Source organism: Python bivittatus, unplaced genomic scaffold, assembly GCF_059951505.1.
Source record: "Python bivittatus isolate LINGU-HERP-01145 unplaced genomic scaffold, Pbiv_v1 ctg000020_np1212, whole genome shotgun sequence".
Classification (NCBI taxonomy): domain Eukaryota; kingdom Metazoa; phylum Chordata; class Lepidosauria; order Squamata; family Pythonidae; genus Python; species Python bivittatus.
Genome location: NW_028277030.1, coordinates 121009973 through 121028097, shown reverse-complemented (window position 1 = coordinate 121028097; position 18125 = coordinate 121009973). Strand labels below are relative to the sequence as shown.

At 38.8% G+C, this 18125-nt stretch overlaps 1 protein-coding gene across 6 annotated transcripts in view; it reads left to right on the top strand.

The window, feature by feature from the left end:
* KLHDC3 (kelch domain containing 3) overlaps positions 1 to 18125 on the top strand; it is a 68147-nt gene that overhangs the window by 3477 nt on the left and 46545 nt on the right. Inside the window, exon 1 of one of the 6 annotated variants that reach the window (XM_025173541.2) lies at positions 12432 to 12584. The exons of the other annotated variants lie outside the window; for them this stretch is intronic. The gene's annotated coding sequence lies outside the window, so the exon portion shown is untranslated. Of the gene's footprint in view, positions 1 to 12431; positions 12585 to 18125 lie in introns of those variants that run through there. 6 annotated transcript variants of the gene reach the window in all.

Here is an 18125-nt window from a genome sequence, read left to right as displayed (position 1 = left end):
CAATTCCAATTACTGTCAGTTAAGCAAGGACTACCTGTAGTATTATAAAGCAATATCTGAAGTATTGGGAATATTAATGCTGCTTTCTATGGAATGGTAGGTAGGTCTCAAAAATATTTATTTTTGACCTATGTTCAGTCCTGTCTATTGAAGAAAAATCAGGGTCAGTAGTTTGAGACATCAGTATCTTGTCTGCGATTGAATTTTACAAAGATTATGGTATTTGAAAAATTCATTTTTTTAAATTTATGCCAGAACAAATAATGGTAGATAATTTGTACTTTCTGTATAAACTGTCAACACAATATAAAGCTATCTCCTAAAGTTTCTGCAACCCTATTACCTGGTTAAGCAAGATCATGGTTATGTTGGTAGAATTGGATGGCCATTTTATGAGGAGTTTGAGGGCCATTTTATGAGGAGAGGTGATGGCAAATTGAATTTAAACAAGTGTTTTTGTGTTTGTCTCACTGGCAATAGCTGCTTTTTTATAGCAGTTTGTTGTTCAGATAGTTAGTGATGTTTGTGGAGTTACTTTGTTATTTCATTTTATTGAAAGTTCTTTTATAATTTTATTAAGTTTTTAAAAAGGAACAGTAAAAACTAATAAAAACTAATGTTGAGTAATAATGAGAAAATTGAAAAAAAAGAAAATAGTAAAGATCAAAAGTGTAGAAAAGAAAAGGAGAGAAACAACAAAAGAAAAAAAAGAATTGACTTCCCACTCTCTTTGCAACAGATATAAGTAACAGTATACATCAAACTCTTGCTCTAAATTTAAAACATAACTTCCATTATTCCTATAAACCCTTATTATTTCTAATCATCAAATCCATACAACGTAATTTCATTTTTTTCCGTTTCCCGCAAAAAGTCCAAAAAAGGTTTCCAGTTAGCATTAAAATTACACAATGTTTTATCCTGAATCAAAGTCATCAATTTTGCCATCTCAGCCAATTCCATCAACTTCACCATCCATTCTTCCACTGTAGGTAATGTCTTATCTTTCCACCTCTGTGCATATCAAAGCCTTGCTGCTGTTATCATATATAAAAACAAAGTTCCATGATTTTTTTCCGTTTATCCATCAAACTCAAAAGGAAGGTCTTGAATATCGATCTTTAAAATCTTCTGTATACAGATATGTATCTCATTCCAATTTTTTTTTGCTTTTTTACAAGTCCACCAGAGATGATAAAAGGTCCTTTCTTGTTCACATTTCCAGCATACATTCAAAGTACCTTTATACATTTTAGATAACTTTTCTGGCAACAAGTACCAATGATACATCATTTTATAAAAATTCTCTTTAAGTTTATAGCACAATGTAAATTTCATTCCTTTCTGCTGCATATTTTCCCATTGATCTATCTGTACGTTGTAGCCAAAGTTTTTAGATGTATAAATTTTCAGTAAAAATTTATACATCTTTGCAATAACATGTTCATCATTAGTACATAATTCTGCTTCAAATTCAGTTTTACCATATTCAAATTCATAAGTCCTTTTATCTATTTTAAACCTTTCTTGGAATTGTACATAAGAAAACCACTGACGCCTATATCCTTCTGATATCAATTCCTCTCTTGTCTTTAATTTAAAGTCCCTTTGAGAAAATTTCAGTACGTCACCATAAGTTAACCATTTATTTTTTAGTTATCATTTCTCTTCTATAAAAAGCTTCTTCTGGTGACAACCATAAAGGAACCTTCAGAGACAACGTAGATTTATATCTGTTCCATATTCTCAATATGCCACATCTAATAAAATGATTTTAAAAATCTACATTAACTTTAACTTCATTGTACCATAAATAGCCATGCCACACAAATCTTAAGTCATGCCCCTCTAGTTACAATAACCTCCTATTTCTCAAAGTGACCCACTCTTTCATCCAAACCAAACAATGCCTTCAAAGAACACCTTCAAATTTGGGAGACCTGAACCTCCTCTTTCTTTAGCATCATGTAAAACTTTGTACTTGATTTGTGGTTTTCTACCTTGCCACACAAATTTAGATATGTCTTTATGCCATTGTTTAAATGGAACATCAGTTGTCATAACAGGTATTGTTTGAAACAAAAATAACATTCTAGGTAAAACATTCATCTTAATTACTGAAATTCTTCCCAGCAATGACAATTGTAATTTTTCCCATCTTAACATATCTTTTTTAATTTCATTCTAAGCTTTAACATAATTATTTGACTTTAATGTAATTACAATGAACAAAATAATTTAATCTTTGTAATATGGTGGCAGTCTAGTACCAAGAAAGAAGAAACAGGACAACTCTTAGCATGTTAAGTTTACTTCATAAATTGTCCTTTGAGAGGGCTAAGAAAGGGTTCAAGAGATAACTACCTGGCCAGGTTTACTTTCTAGCTGTGGGAAAAGTCAAAAGCATGCAAGGTAGAAAAGCTGGAATATCTGCTTCAGCAGGACCTTCTATAGTCGGACTGTAGAGCAACTTGAGTATTCACAATTTAACAGAACATTTAAATTATATAGCATGCCATAATTTTCAGTATACAGCTAGTCTAGATTCATATGTCAATTGCATACATGTTCATTTATATGAATTAAATATCTAAAATTTCTGAAAGCATTTCTGATGATAGTCTTGCCATATATTGTAATAAAAATACATACTCTCTCCACCGATCCTTTTTTGTTTGGAATCTAGAAGATCACATCTAAAGATACAAAGAAATTTTCCTAACAAAGTAAACAATAAAATAGGAGCTCCTAAATTTTTTCAACATAAAATTTGCTTTACACTGCATATTGCATAAGCATATAAAATATGCAACAATTCTGCATTAAAATTATTGCAATCTCTGTATGTATAAATAATATATGGACAGAATCTGCTTGATTGTTTGTCTGGCATTAATCCCTACTTATCTAGGTATAGGCTGCTAGAGAGGATGTGTTCTGTCTTTTTGTTTCCTTCGCAGCTTTCTTATTGTCTCTTTTGAATGGTGTGTAAATGTGGTTTATGTCTATGTATCTATTGATGGCTGATGTGTCTGAATGCCAAGCTTCCAGGAATTCCCTAGCATTTTTGGTCTAGGATGCTCACAGTTTCCCAGTTGAAATTATGGTTGTCCCTGTCCATGTGTTGTGAGATTAAGGAGTTTTCATTGTGTCTTTGGACTACTAGTTGGTGTTCCTGGATGCGCTTGCATGGATTAACACCAGATAATTAAGTAGAAAACAACTGTAATCAAAGAATTACCAAGAAGACAAACAAGCATAAAAAAATACCCTAATCAAGGAACTACCAAGGAGAAAACCACACCCCCACCAACTCTGGCAGGGCAAGCTACTGTATATAAACAGGAAGCAAACCCCCACTCACCAGCACTGATGATGTTACCTAGTCAGATAATGAAACATCTGCAATCAAACAACCAAGCTCAGAGAGCACCAAAGACTCCACAGAGCTTTATATATTCTCTTCTATTGGTAAAACTTGATGTTCTGGTAGCTTTGGAAATTCCTAGGAAGTTCTAGAGCAGTGTTTTTCAACTTGGCAACTTTAAGATGTGTGGACTTCAACTCCCACTGGCTGGCAGGGGGATACTGGGAGTTGAAGTCCACACATCTTAAAGTTGCCAAGAAAAACGCCGTTCTAGATTATTCACTTACTTTTGATGTCAGAATGGCCACATAACATACAGAGAGAAGAGGCCAATAAGGGATAAAACCCATAATTCCAAGGCATACATTAATGTTGTTCAAGGAAGATAAGTATTGGACTGGTGGTTATTAGTATTAGATTTTTATCCTGCCTTTTAAAATATATTTGGTCAACTTAAGGTGGCGAACATACCTAAAACTCCTGCCTCTTGTTTTCCTCACAAAAATAACACTGTGAGGTAGGTTGGGCTGAGAGTGACTGACCCAAAGTCACCCAGCGAGCTTTCCTGTCTAAGAGAGGCCTAGGATTCAGTCTTCTACAACTTCACCACTACACCAAACTGGATCTCTCTTAGTTATTGATTGTAATGGGAAGCTAGAATAAATTTATGAGATAAGTGGCTGGATAGATTTGGTGAAAGCAGCATGTGAGCACAGTTTGCTGTAAATCTTTTTTTTTTTTTTAACTCAGCTTATATAACTGGTGACTTGTAGTGCATGACCTTTCTTTTAGTTTGCCTTTCTGCATCTGGCATTCTTATTAATGGGCCTTGACAGTTTCTGTTTCTTGTGATATGTCATTTTAGTTACTCCATCTCACTGAAGGGAGATATTGAATCAGAAAAGCGGATTAAAACACCTGTGGTGTGTTGTCATAAAATCTGTCACTCTTCAACCAGTGGCAAAAGGAAAGTAGAGGTACTTGCAAGGATAGAATATCCAGTAGTTACTGAGGAGGCCACATGACAGCAGCTGATCTGAGGTCCTGCTCTGAATGCAATATTGGCAGCATTTGGAGGGAAGTGAAGGGGGGGTGGCTTTACATTGAACATTTTATGATGCAGTGGTTTCACTTTGCAATATGAATGCGGCTACAGTAGCCAACCAGTCACAAGTCAGACTGTGCAAAAGTGTTTCCAGTGTGTAAATGAGAAATATGTCTTACTATTTGATACAAGAAATGAACTTGATTAGTACATTAAGACGTGAAAAATTGTGGAGGGATCAGAGGTTATACTGCAACCACCCAACATTTTGAGTTTTGCAGGAGGCTTTCTGATAACACCATGATTTCACTGAAAGAATGGGGCCAATTTGGGGGTCTCCATAAAGACCCAAAATCATACCACCAATATTCTCAAAGGTCTTCTATTCCCACTTATCCCTACATTTTTCTTAAAAAGAAAAATTGCAGCCATTTGCTGCTGAATTTTGGGACACTGTCTCTGAGGGATTACAAATGAGGTAGTAAAGATAATGAGCCACATTTATTTGTTTGTTTGTTTGTTTGTTTTCTATAGCTGCCTGTCTCAACCAGGTGATTGTGGGCAGCGAACAATTCTAAAACAATTAAAACAATTAAAAACAATACAAAAATAAATATATACAGCAGCCCAGAAAATTATCAGTATAGCCAGGAGATGGGGTCCTTAACACATTCGAGGCCCCAGGCCCAGGTATATAGCCAGGTCTTTAAAGCCTTACAGAAGGCTAACAGGGTTGGGGCCATCCTAATCTCTGAAGGGAGGATGTTCCAAAGGGCAGGGGGTACAGCAGAGAAGGCATGTCTCCTGATCCCTGCCAACCGACATTCCTTGGCTGATGGGACCCACAGCATGCCCAACCTGCTGGACCAAATTGGATGGGTAGAAACTATTGGGAAAAGATGGTCCCTCAGGTAACCCAGTCCCAAGCCATGCAGGCCTTTAAAGGTGACAACCAGCACCTTGAATTGCACCTGGAAGCACACCAGCAACCAATGCAGCTCACGCAGTAGTGGTGTAATATGTGCTGCATATCCAACACCATTTACTACCCATGCAGTCGCATTCTGTACCAGTTGAAGCTTCTGAATGCTCTTCAAGGGCAGCCCCATACAGAGCATGTTGCAGTAGTCTAAGTGAGAAGATATGAAGGCGTGGGTGACTGTGAGCAAGGCCTCCTGGTCCAGGAATGTGCACAACTAGCACACCACCCAGAGGTGTGCAAAGCTTTCCTAGCCACAGCTGCCACTTGCTCTTTGAGGAGAAGCCAGGAGTCCACGAGAACCCCCAGATTGCATACCAGGTCTGTCTGGGGCAGTGCTACCTCATCCAGAACCAAAGATGGAAAAGCCTTATTCCCAGAAGGTCCAAATACCCAGAGCCACTCAGTCTTGCTCGGGTTGAGTCAAAGTCCATTGTGCCCCATCCAGACCCCTACAACCTCCAGACACTGGGACATGGCATCACTCAGAGGCCTGGGTTGGAGATATAACACTGGGTATCATCAGCATATTGATGATACCTCACCCCAAACTGAGAGATCACCTCACTCAGTGGCTTTATGTAGATGTTAAACAGGAGAGAACCGAGCTCTGAGGCACCCCACAAAGTAGGGGCTGTGGATTGGATCTCTCCTTCCCTATCAACACTGACTGGAACTGACCCTGGAGGAAAGAGGAGAACCAATGCAACACAGTGCTGCCCACCTTCAACTCCTGAAGCCAGTCCAGAAGGATACCATGATCAATGGTATCAAAAGCTGTTGAGAGGTAAAAAAGAGCAAGAATGGATGTGCTACCCCCATCCTGCTCCGGCCAGAGGTCATCCAAGAGTGCAATCAATGCTGTCTCAGTCCCAAACCCTGGCCTGAACCCTGACTGAAAGGGATCCAGATAATCCACTTCATCCAAGGTCCTTTGAAGCTGCCATGCGATCACTCTCTCCACAACCTTCCCTAAAAAGGGAAGGTTGGAAACTGGATGAAAATTGTCCAGGTTGGTTAGGTCAAGTGATGGCCCCTTGAGGAGGGGGCTCACCATCACCTCCTTAAGAGCCAGTGGTCCACTTCCTCTCTCAAAAAGGAATTGACCACCGCTCAGACCCAATCACATGTTCTCTCCCGCGCAGCTTTAACAAGCCAGGAGGGACACAGATCTACCACACAAGTGGCCAAACTAGCACCTACAAGGGCCCTGCCACTTCCTTAGGTTCAATGGGCTCAAACTCCCCCCAGATAACTGTACAAGACTTGGCCCCTGTAACCACCATAAACAGTGACTTAAGGCCAGAGTCCAACGTAGAGCGAATATGAGTGACCTTATCCATTAGATGTACAGCATATTCCTCACAGCGACCCTGTAGGTGAACCTCAGTATAATTCCCTCCAAGGAGGGACTGAGTCACCTGAAATAGGGCCACTGGGCAATTATCTGTGGATGCAATAAGGGTGGAGAAATAATTACATTTCACCACCCTAAGCATCACAAGTTAGACTCTAATAGCGGCTCTAGCTCATGTTCGGTCATCTTCACTCCTCATCTTTCAGCAGTGGCGCTCTAGACGTCTCTTAGCCCTTTTAAGTTCCCTCAGCTCTTTTGTATACCACTGAGTCAGGAACCATGGGCATGGAGAGGCTGCTCAGGCATGATCCAATCCAAAGCTGCAGTCCTTCTACCATTCCAAGTGGCCACCAAGGCTTTGGTTGGACTGAGTAACAGACTTTCTGGAACAACCTCAAGCTCCCTCTGGAACCCAGTTGGGTCCATTGGTTGCCTGGGGCAGGCTGATCTAACAGGTCCAGCCTCCCTGTGGAGGGGGGTGGTACCAGAGAATTGGAGGCTCACCAGGGAGTGATCTGACCATGGCATGGAAAAAACTATTGTAGGGGATATGGGGAGGAGAGAAATCCAATAAATAATAATAATAATAATAATAATAATAAAAAAACTAATATCTCCCCCAAATCCAGAACACTTTGCTGCTGCTCTGACAGAAAAAGCAGGTCAGGTGTATTGCCACTATTATGTGTCAGGTTCTGGATGACTTGGGACAGGCCCATGGCTGCCACAGGGGCCATGAACTCTGAGCTATCTCTGACCCTACACCCAGGGAAGGCAAATTAAAATTCCCCAAGACCATAAGTCCAGGGAACCCACCTCCAACCCAGCTACAGAGTCAAGAAGCTCAGGCAGGGAAGTTACTAGGCAAGCAGGGAGGCTGGTACAATTGCAACAGTCCCAACTGATCCCTTTTAGGACCCAACTTAATAAATAGTATCTCGCACACAGCAATCTGAAGAGCAGGGCCCCTGGATGCCTCCCAGGTATCTCAGATGACCACTGCCACCCCACCTCCCCTACCCCTCGGGTCTTGACTGGTGCCATACCCAAAAACTGGCTGGGCATATCTCAGAGAGGGGAAGCCCCCCCCCCCCCCCGCCACTGCTCCTGTCCCAGCCAGGTCTCAGTAATGCATGCCAGATTGGCCTTTTCATTGACAAGTCATGAATAAGAGTGGCCTTATTACAGACTGATCTGGTGTTCACCAGCAGCAGTAGACAACCCAGGGTCTTTTTTTATAAAAACTTTATTAAATTTTAAAAGAAATACAGTAAAAGCTAACAAGAACTAATATTGAAAGAGAAGAGGGAAAAAAAATGGAAAAAAGAGAAAGTAAAGATCAAAAGTGCAGAAAGAAAGAAAAGAAAGAAAAGAAAAAAAAGAATTGACTTCCAACCCTCCTTGCAACAGATATAAGTAACAATATACATAAACTCTTGCTTTAAATTCACAGGTTGCTTCCATTATTTCTATTAGCCCTCATTATTTCTAATTATTAAATCCATACAACATAGTTTCATTTTTTTCTGTTTCCCACAAAAAGTCCAAAAAAGATTATACATATAAAAACCTTACTGTTGTTCTATATAAGAACAAAATTCCATAACTTTTATAACAAATATATTTTAACCTTAATCAAAAATAGATCCATTTTATAATCCAACTTATCATTTTCTCTAACCCCCCCCCAAAAAAATCTCTCCCCACTTATACACAAATCTTTAGAACCTTGTCATTCAATTCTGGTCACAAGAAAATCCCATTAATAACTACCAAAAACCTCAACATATATATTAACCATGGTCAAATAAGTTTACTTTATGAATCTTTTGTTTACTTTTAAAAAACTTGATCTTTAATCCTTTCAAATAGTATCCCCCAAATTGATTTCTTATCATTTTCTGTTTGTCTCCTCTCAAATGCAACTTTCCTGATGTAATCCCTTCTCTTTGCAAATGCAGGATAAACAGACTGTCCAAATCACATTTCTGTTTCATTATTTGTATGTCCCCTTGTATTATTATATCATCAGTTGGTTTTAGTTGTAAATCCATTTTGGCTTCTTTTTCCATATGACACTTCTTTTCTCTCAGCTCCAGCAAAGCCACATTTTCTGATCCTTTCTCCAATTCAAGATCTCTGGTCTCTGCTTTATTTTCCAGCACTTCTACTCTTTCAGTAACCTGCTTTGTTTTTATCTCTCTAGCTATTTGTTTCACATAACTGTCCATCCTGTCTGCTCTTTCTTCCATTTTTTCCCCAAAGTTACACGTTTGGCCCCTAATTCATCAAACATTTGTTTAAGCAAATTTGAAGCAACCCTTTCTTTCAGTATTTTCCACGTAGCCATACTCTTTTTATTTTTTCTTCCCCTTTACATCAAATATATTAAATGCAATTGAAAATAAGCAGATAGTTCATGCCCTGTGGAGTCTTTCAAGCTAGAACTGCAGGCAAACATCAAGGAAAACACAGAGGGATCAGGTTACAATCTTCTTCTGCTTTAAAAACCCAGTCAGTCCACAAACATGATCCAACAAAACAAAAGGCTTTCCCATAGAAAAATCAAACCTCTTTATTACAAATGGAGTTTTGTATAGAGAAGGAAAAAAACAACAACCTAGAATAAATAAATCTTCTCTTTGCACTATAAATCTTTTAAAATCCAACTTTCATCCCGCTTTTTGCAAATTTTTCAAAGTCAAATTAAAACTCTGTTTCTACTTTTAAAAATGTAGCCCCAAAAATAAGGATAAGCTCCAAGAGACTTACTAATCTGTTGCAAAGGAAGGTCTCTCTTAGACTGAAAAATAACCAGAATCCAAAGTGTTTAGAAATGGGGTCAGTCAACTCTAGTGTCCAGAGAAAGGCTGCACCACAGCTGAGAATGAAGATGGATCCCCTTCCTTCCTGCCCTCAACCCAAAAGCCTGTCACAGAGGCTCCCTCTGCTATTAGCTTTTGAGGAACAGTCATCCAGAGATCTAATGGGGTGATTTCACACTTCCTCCTTATCTGGGGCAAGATGGGCAACCAGCACTTGCTGCTAGCTGCTGATTAGCTGGGATGCTGTCTCCTGCTGCTTTCAGAGGCATCTAAACTTCCATTAATTCCCCACTGGAAGCCCCTGACAACCCAGGGTCTTGAAAGTCTGCCATCTAGGGCCTGGGAGCAAGTTTGGGGGGCTGGAATGCACCACAGGAACAAAATACCTGTGGCTCAGTCCCCCCTGGTGGCCCACCTCCCATCATTCTTCCTTCTGACTGTCACTACTGGGATCTTACAACCTGCCCCTTTCTTCAGAGCCCTCCCTTGCCCGTGAAGGTCCATGTCCCAGTCCGCAGGCCCCCACCTTACACACACAATCCAAACCAACCAACCAACCAAGGGGCTCCCCTAATACTAGGGACACTTCTGCATAGCACTCAGTGCCTCTAGACAATCAAGGACCTGCTTCAGCCATCCCATATACCAGTCTAACAATGCTCTTCAGTCAGTCCCCTCTCACCAGACTGCTGAGGCATCTAGTTATACAAAACCAATGATCCAAAAGCCTCCCCCTTTCCGGCTCTCACCCATGAGGAGTAGACAGAATCAGTCACAATCAAAAGCCCTCCAACCAGATGTTAAGTCCAATTCTCAGTCCAGTCTTCTCAGCAAATCTTCTTGGATCTCACTACCATTAAATTAACCCATGCGGAGATGATTGTCACAATGCCTTCCAACTCCACCCGATCGCATGGGGGGAAAGAGCTGCAGCCACTTGCTCCTGTTCTATATAGATCTGCTAAAAACATTGCAGCAATTGTTCTTTCATAGTAGATTTGAGCAGATGTGACAACATGCAAATGATTTTCAGAAGTCATCTTAAAACTTAATGGAAATAAAAAAGAAATATTCCATTCTTAGAACTGTGATATAGTACGCTAATTCAAATATGTGGTGAGCCCATGCTGTCTACAGTTCTGGTCACTGCACTAAAAAGGATATTATAGAATAAAACAAAACAAGAAAACAGCCTTTACAATTGGTTAGGGGTCTGGAGTAGCTTCCCTAAGAGGAAAATTACAGTAGTTGGAGTTCTTAGCTTGGAATGAAAGAAGATGAGGTATGTAAAATCATGCATGACATATGTACTATTGGTAAGAGAAGTACAGAAGGAAATGCTTTTTCTGCAATGCATAATTAAAACTCTACTGTAGAGTTTGTCAGCAATTCATGGAGGAGGAGGCTATCAGTGGTAGCTAATATTGAAGGCTGTTTACTGTTTCTTGAATCATAAGCAGCATGGCTTAAATGGACAGTTGACCATTGTGTGGCACAATGCTGGATTCCATCCATCCATCCATCCATCCATCCATCCATCCATCCATCCATCCATCCATCCATCCAATTTATATAGCTGGCCATCTCACAAACAAGTGACTCTGGATGGCATATAACAAGCCTAAAAACAGTTAATAAATACATCATCATCATCAGTCACAGAGTCAGCCAAATGTTTAGACTGGATTTTGCATTTTTATCCACCTATCAAGTCCTTCCCAAGGACCTGGGATAGGCAGATGTTGTTTGATAGTGTTAAAGGTATCATCTCAGGATATAAGCTCTTCCAAGTAAAGTTGCCCCTTGCAGTTGACTGATGGTGATTTTGTCAATGGTGTTCAAGTGTTCAAGTGCAATCCCATTCCAGTTGTTTTGGGATTGCACCTAATGTGCTTATAACTATTGGTACTATCTTTGCTTTCCTTGCCAGAGTCGTTCTATTTCTATTTGCAGGTCTTTGTATCTGTGATTTTCTCCAGTTCTTTCTCTTCTCTTCTGCTGTCTCCAGGTATTGCAGTGTCCACTATCCAGACTTTTTTGTCTTTCTTACCAACAATTGTTAAATCTGGGGTGTTGTGACAGGTGCTTGTCTGTTTGTATTCTAAAGACCCAGAGCACTTTAGCTTCGTCATTTTCTATTGCTGTGTCTGTTTTGTGGTCCCACCAGTTCTTGCTTGAGGGAAATGGTATTTCTTGCAGATATTCCAATGCACCACTGTTGCTACTTTGTCATGCCATTGTTTGTAGTCAGTCTGTGCGATCTTCTTGCAACAGCTAACTAGGTGGTCCGCTGTTTCTTCAGCTTCTCTGCAAAGGCGACATTTGCTGTCTGTTGCTGTCTTCTCGATTCTGGCTTTATATGCATTTGTTCTTAAGGCTTGGTCTTGTGCAGCCAGAATTAGCCCCTCTCTCTTTCTTCAACTTTCCTGCTATTATTATTGTTGTTGTTGTTCATTAAGAACTATAAAAGAATCAAGCTAAAAGAGAAAAAAAAATATTGGGTGAAGATGTTAATAGTAGTGGAGCCACCTCAATAATTCACCAGTTCCCTGGGGTCCCCAGGTCTACAAGACTGTTCTGATTTTATGAAAGCAATAGCATAAAAGTGAGCCCTGGTTTGTTGTTTATCCCAAGTCTTTTAGATGTTCACAAATTTGCTGCCTCATTTTATAAGTGACTCATGCTAGCTAGCTATCAGTCCAGAATTGTTAGAACTGAACCTCATCACAGATGGTCACTAATTAGGCTTCTGTAGATAGAAGATGGATAGGCTTCCATATCCTGCTATCTTGGAATAATTAGCCAAAAGAATGAGTCAGGAGTCAGGGGTGCGAAAAGGGGCTGGATAGTTATACTTATGGATGTAATAGTGTGTTGGGTTGTGCCTAAAATAGAACAGTCAGTATGGACAGCTTCAACCCGTCCAGAGCTATTTTTAAGTACTACTAAACCATGTGGTAAAACTACAACCTTTCAGGTTTGATATCTGGAAGAACTAAGACAACAGCATGGTAGGGAATTTATATATTATTGAATATAATTCAGAGATGGAGGGATTAGAAAAGTAATAGGGATGGAGGGATTAGAAAAGTAAAGGTTTGTTACTGCTGTGAATTATTAATAGTATCAAAACTGTTTATCTCTTGCTGGTCTAAAATGTAACAGTTTTTGGCATATATTAATTGCTACAACTGAAAATTACATGCTTAGGACTTGCAGTGTTATTAAGAAGCCAGGCTATTTAAGTTATGCTGCAAAGCTGGATGTACTTGTACTTTTGCAATGTATTATTTTTATTTTGATTTCTTCTGTATCTTCTTAGAGCCCAAAAATCAGTTATAAAATGTAATGATATCATGTTAAGTTCATTTTGTTGGTTTTACTTATTTTCTAGAGTTGTTTTGCTTGTTTCTTTTGGTGCTACAACCTTTCTTCTCTATATCGCTATGTACAAAATTTAGATTTTCAGCTCATTGAAACAGGTCCCTACCATCCTATATTTTTTAAAGCATCAAGTATATTGTTGTTACTCTATAAATTGAGAAATGTGCTGAGCACCTCAGGTCTGAATAACATTTCTAAATGTTGCAACAACCAAATTATGTTATGGTATGAGGTTATTATGATTTGCATAGCTGAAAGCATTTTGGAAACTTTTTGTACTCAAGCCTAATTACAGTTTAGACATTAAAGTAGTTTTTCAAACTTACTATGTAACCAAAACTGATTTATTTGAAACATCACTTTCTCTCACTTTAACTTGTAATTGAGCATGGGATGTCTCTCAACTGAACATGTAATTGAGCATAATAATTAACATTTGTGTTCCCAGGTTGGCAAAATAATTTATTTAAATTGCCAAAATTCCAAATAATTTATAATATTGGGGCAGTACAAATATAAGAATAAGTGTACATTTCCTGATCACTTTCAGTTTTGACAGGAAGGGCTGAACAAGCTTGGAAGTGTCTTCTATGGCACTGTGGGTTATATACCTTTACATCTGAATATCTAATTACATTTGAAATTATTTTCCTAATAACCCATTATCTGAAGATAAGAACACAACTTGGCATTATATTCTGGTTCAGAAAGCAGTAAATCAGAGTTCTCAGAACAGACATATAATCACAGAGGTCCTTTGGTATGTTGAACCTCTTCTACACCAGGCACCAGGCATAAATGTGTAAGCTTCCTTGATCCTGATTCAGGGGAATTCTAGTTTATGTTGTGCTTGAACCAGGCCAGTAAGGACAAATAATTGTTTGTCATTGGTGTTCAACAAGAAGAAAAGACAAAGGAGAAAAGAGAATGGCAAGAGAAACTGTGTGTTCTGAGGGATTGCATATTCAGATGTGATAGATGCAAAGGCAATCTGCTGAACAGCTGCTAATTTCAATTATACACCCGGAGAGCTTTTCATTAACCATTGGGTGATTGAGTGATTGCTTCCTATGGAGTAAGCAGAGACTATAGAAGGAATATAAGGTACCTCTGTTTCACTGGGTTAGTTTACTGAGAGAGTTAAAAAAAAAAAAACTTTTCTAGGTGAGTTTAAGGTGGTGTTCCCAACAGATTTTCTATCTAAGTGAATAGCTTGCTGTGGCTAACATAGGCACAATTAATAAAATGCCTTCTACTTGTGGAACCTAAGAAACAAAAGTGAAGATGAATGGACAGGGTCTGCAGTTGTGATCTGCGATGGTTGTGGCATTTTTTGTTTGTACATGTAGTTGAAAACAACTTGGCATACATTTGTAGTGAGTACTGCTTTGGAATTTTTCTTAGCAAGAACAAAGGCATGTTAATTGTGTATAGGACAAGTAAAATGAATGTGAGAAAGTAGATAATGGTGTCAAGGTTTTGTCTTTGCCTCGTGGAGAGAAAAATTCCTAGAAGTATAAAGATTAGATAAAGGGTTGAAATTTAAGATGGGGACTTGTTTATAGTATGTGATTGGCTTACAGAAACTGTGCGTTTGAACAGTTACAGAAACTGTTGAATAGTAATGAGTATTCTGTGGTTGTATAAAAAAATGTTAAATATTTTTCTGGGTTTTCTCCTGTAAAGCTTTGCCGGGTGGAGGGGCACCTCTTCTAGAATCTTGCTGAATAAAATGACCTTACTTTATTCCCTATATCTGGTTAATTGGTGAATACGGAGAGGAATGAATAGTACAAGCTTGTAGAGGTCCTTGAAGAAAAAGTCAAAGGATTAAAGTAATGACACATTTGAGTAGGTATGCTGATTTATCATTTCAAAAACAGGAGGCACAACAGCTAAAACTGACAGAGGAAGCAACCCTCCAGAAGAAGAGAATCAAAGAGCAAAACCTGTGCAAAAGTGACTAAGAGAAGCAGATATTGTGCACCGCAGGAATTCAGACACAGTTTTCAGGCCTCACAGAATAAACAGGCTCTAAAACTTCAGGGAAGGAAGAGAAGACATAGAAACAGCCCAATATATCCCTGAAAGGCAGAAGGATGCAGCTGTTTCCTCCAAGAAAATCAACAGAACCGTGGTGACTCACTACAACAAAGAATTGAAGGATGGGTGGTGACTAGACACTACAGCTTGTCTATGCTGTCAGGTGCTAGGATCAAAGATGTGACAGACCAATTTCTAAGACTTATCAAATCCAGTTATAATTATGCCTTTCTGTAATCCACATGGAGGCAGATGGTAGTATTAAACCACAAACACAACCAAATAATTATGATGTTTGATGATCTTGGAAGGTAGCTTAAAATCCTAAAGTTTTTGTATGATGTCATCCAGCCTTGCAGTCCATTGAATAGAACTGTAAACAGACAAAAGAATACCACTGTGCATATACTGTCCATAGGAGAGAAATAGTTTTGAGGATCATGGAGTGCATTATTTGGATAGTGGACTGCCAACAGAAAATGCACTTGGCCAGAATATGGAAGCCTTAATCAGGATGACCTAAGCCCTGTGAGGGTTGTTTTTTTTTAAATAATTTTATTAAGAATTATGAATGAAAAGAATAAAAAATACAAACTACAAAAAATACAGACCGAAAAGAAAAGAAAAAGTGTGAAAAAGAAAAAAGAAAATAAAAAGAGAAAGAGAAAAAAGAAAAAAGAAAAGAAAAAAAGTTACTTCCTCCTTCATCCCAGCAAGTAAAGACAGTTTTAATAGTTGATCACTGTCTCTAAATACAACATAATCTCTCTTCACCCCATAGTTCATCTCTTAAGTAAAAAACAAAATCCAAATGTTTCATCAGTCATCAGCAAAAGTCCAGTAAGGGCAACCAGATATAACTAGTTTTCTCTTTTAGCCCTGATCAAATAAGCCAACTCTGTATTCCTTTTTTAAGAATCTTGTTTTTTAACCCCTTCAGAAAGAGTCCCAGAACTAGTTTTCTGTTTATCTGTTTTTTTAAGGCAAAAATCTTTCAGAACTTTAACAGATTTCTTTTGTATATCCAATAAGTAAAGTTTGTCCTTTTGTTTGTCACTTCTAATAAAGTCCTTCAAGATTGTAACAGAGTGCTTTTGTGTATCCAGTAAGAAAAAGTTAGCCAAGTCAGTTTCCTGGTTCAGTGGTTGTACATCTCCTTTAGAGAATAAGTCTAAGCCCTTTGAGGGTTGAAGATGAATGCCCTGAAATGAGAACCTCAGTCAAAGACTTGTATATTATAGGAGGATTCAGGAGTGTTGCTGTAATATTATGTTATACCAACCACATCAAAATAGAAAGAACATTGGCTTATGAACATTGGCTTGGTCTTCACACAGAGGGTGGAAAGCAAGTCTTTATAACACATTCAATGGTGCTTGTTCCTATTTTTCCAGATACTCAGGACATGTAGAAAGAAATTTAGGTCTACAACTTTTACTGTTCACCTACTGAACAAAAGGCTTCACTCATGTAAAGGCTGAAGCTGGTAAGGTGGGAATCAGTAGTACTCAGGCCATATAGAATCATGCTGTAAATATAGAACTAGTATATTTCAAGGTTGGGAAAAGAATAGTCCAAAGTCTTTTGACTCAAAAGGACAGGGAAAAAAAGGCTTAAGATTAAACCCTGGGACTGACCTTAATTGAAGTCCAAACTGACAAGAAGAATTTAGAAGACTTACAAACTTTTCACAGGCTACGCAGTGCCAGCTCAGGCGAACACATTTTTTCCTATTCTTATTGGTTAATGGTTAAGCTGTTAAATAATTTTATTCGAGGGAGTTTTGTAACTCCCCCCCCCCCCATCTAGACAGTGGACCTCTTGTGGGCCAGAATGAAAATTTCTTCCATACTTGATCAAAGACTTATTTAGCAAGAGCAGGATCCATATGTATGGTCTCAGACAGATGACCTTAAGGATTCCTTCTTTTCATCTTCCTTCTTTTCTTGGGTACTGGGAGAAAGACTGGCTATACATTCTTTCTTCATAGAGGGAAGAAGTCTTAAATATGCCATGCCACATTTGGGACATTTGAAATACCCATCATCTTCTCTATAAGGTGCCCTTTTATTTACATTGATGTCAGAGCCTATGTGTCTACTTGCCATACTTGTCCCAAGCTTCTCACAACAAATTGGATTCTTTTATCCCTCTCCCCTATCCATAAGGGATTTGAGACCTTATTTTCTTTTACTTTGATACTGATTGGCATGTGTCAAGGTTCTGGTACCATTCTGGTGGTAGTTGGTTTCTTTTCTAAGAGGATTAATTTCATTCCATTACAATCTTCCCTCTGTCTCTGAGGCAGTTATCTTTTAAATTTTCTGGAATCATTGCTTACCCAGTCTCATTTCTGACAAAGGCCCATAATTCACAACACATTTTTGGAAAGATGTATTTCAGCTATTGTACATAAAGCTCCATCTTCCCTCTATCATCATCAGCTAACTAACCACAATTAGATCCTGAAACTGAGAGGACAGATGCCACCTTAGAGTAACAACTCTGTTGTATGTAAACATCCAGCATCCCAACTTCCAGCATGTAGCCTTTTCTTTATGGCTTAAATGTCATCATGCTTGTGGTGAAATGCTTCTTGGCTGTCCTCTTTTCTGCAAGAACTGCAAGCCATTTAGCACCTCTTGGACCAAGAACTCCCACAAGAGCTTTTCTGACAATTTTCACCAAAAATCACACACATCCTGCATTATTTCTGGAGACCACATCTGACTTTGTACCAGATTTCTGTCTTTCATACAACAGTCTAAAAGGTTAGATCCAAATACTATTTCCTGTAGTTGCACAGATCAAGCCTGTAGCTTTTCATCTGCAGCTTCCAGTCTCACTGAAAATATCATCCAGTTTTCTAGTCTCTCCTGGTCCTGGAATACCTCCATTGCCCTTTGAATACTTTTGCTCCACTACATCCCCTTGTTGGGGAGAAGAACGAATTGGAGATGGAATATATTCTGGACTCCCATAACAGAAGGAGTAGATTGGAATATTTGATTCATTGGAAGAGCTACCCAGATACTGAAAAATAATGAGGAGCAGCAGAGGACTTCTTGCCCTTTGCTTCCTTTGACAGTTCCATTTGCAGTACCCTCACAGGCCCAAATCATTTA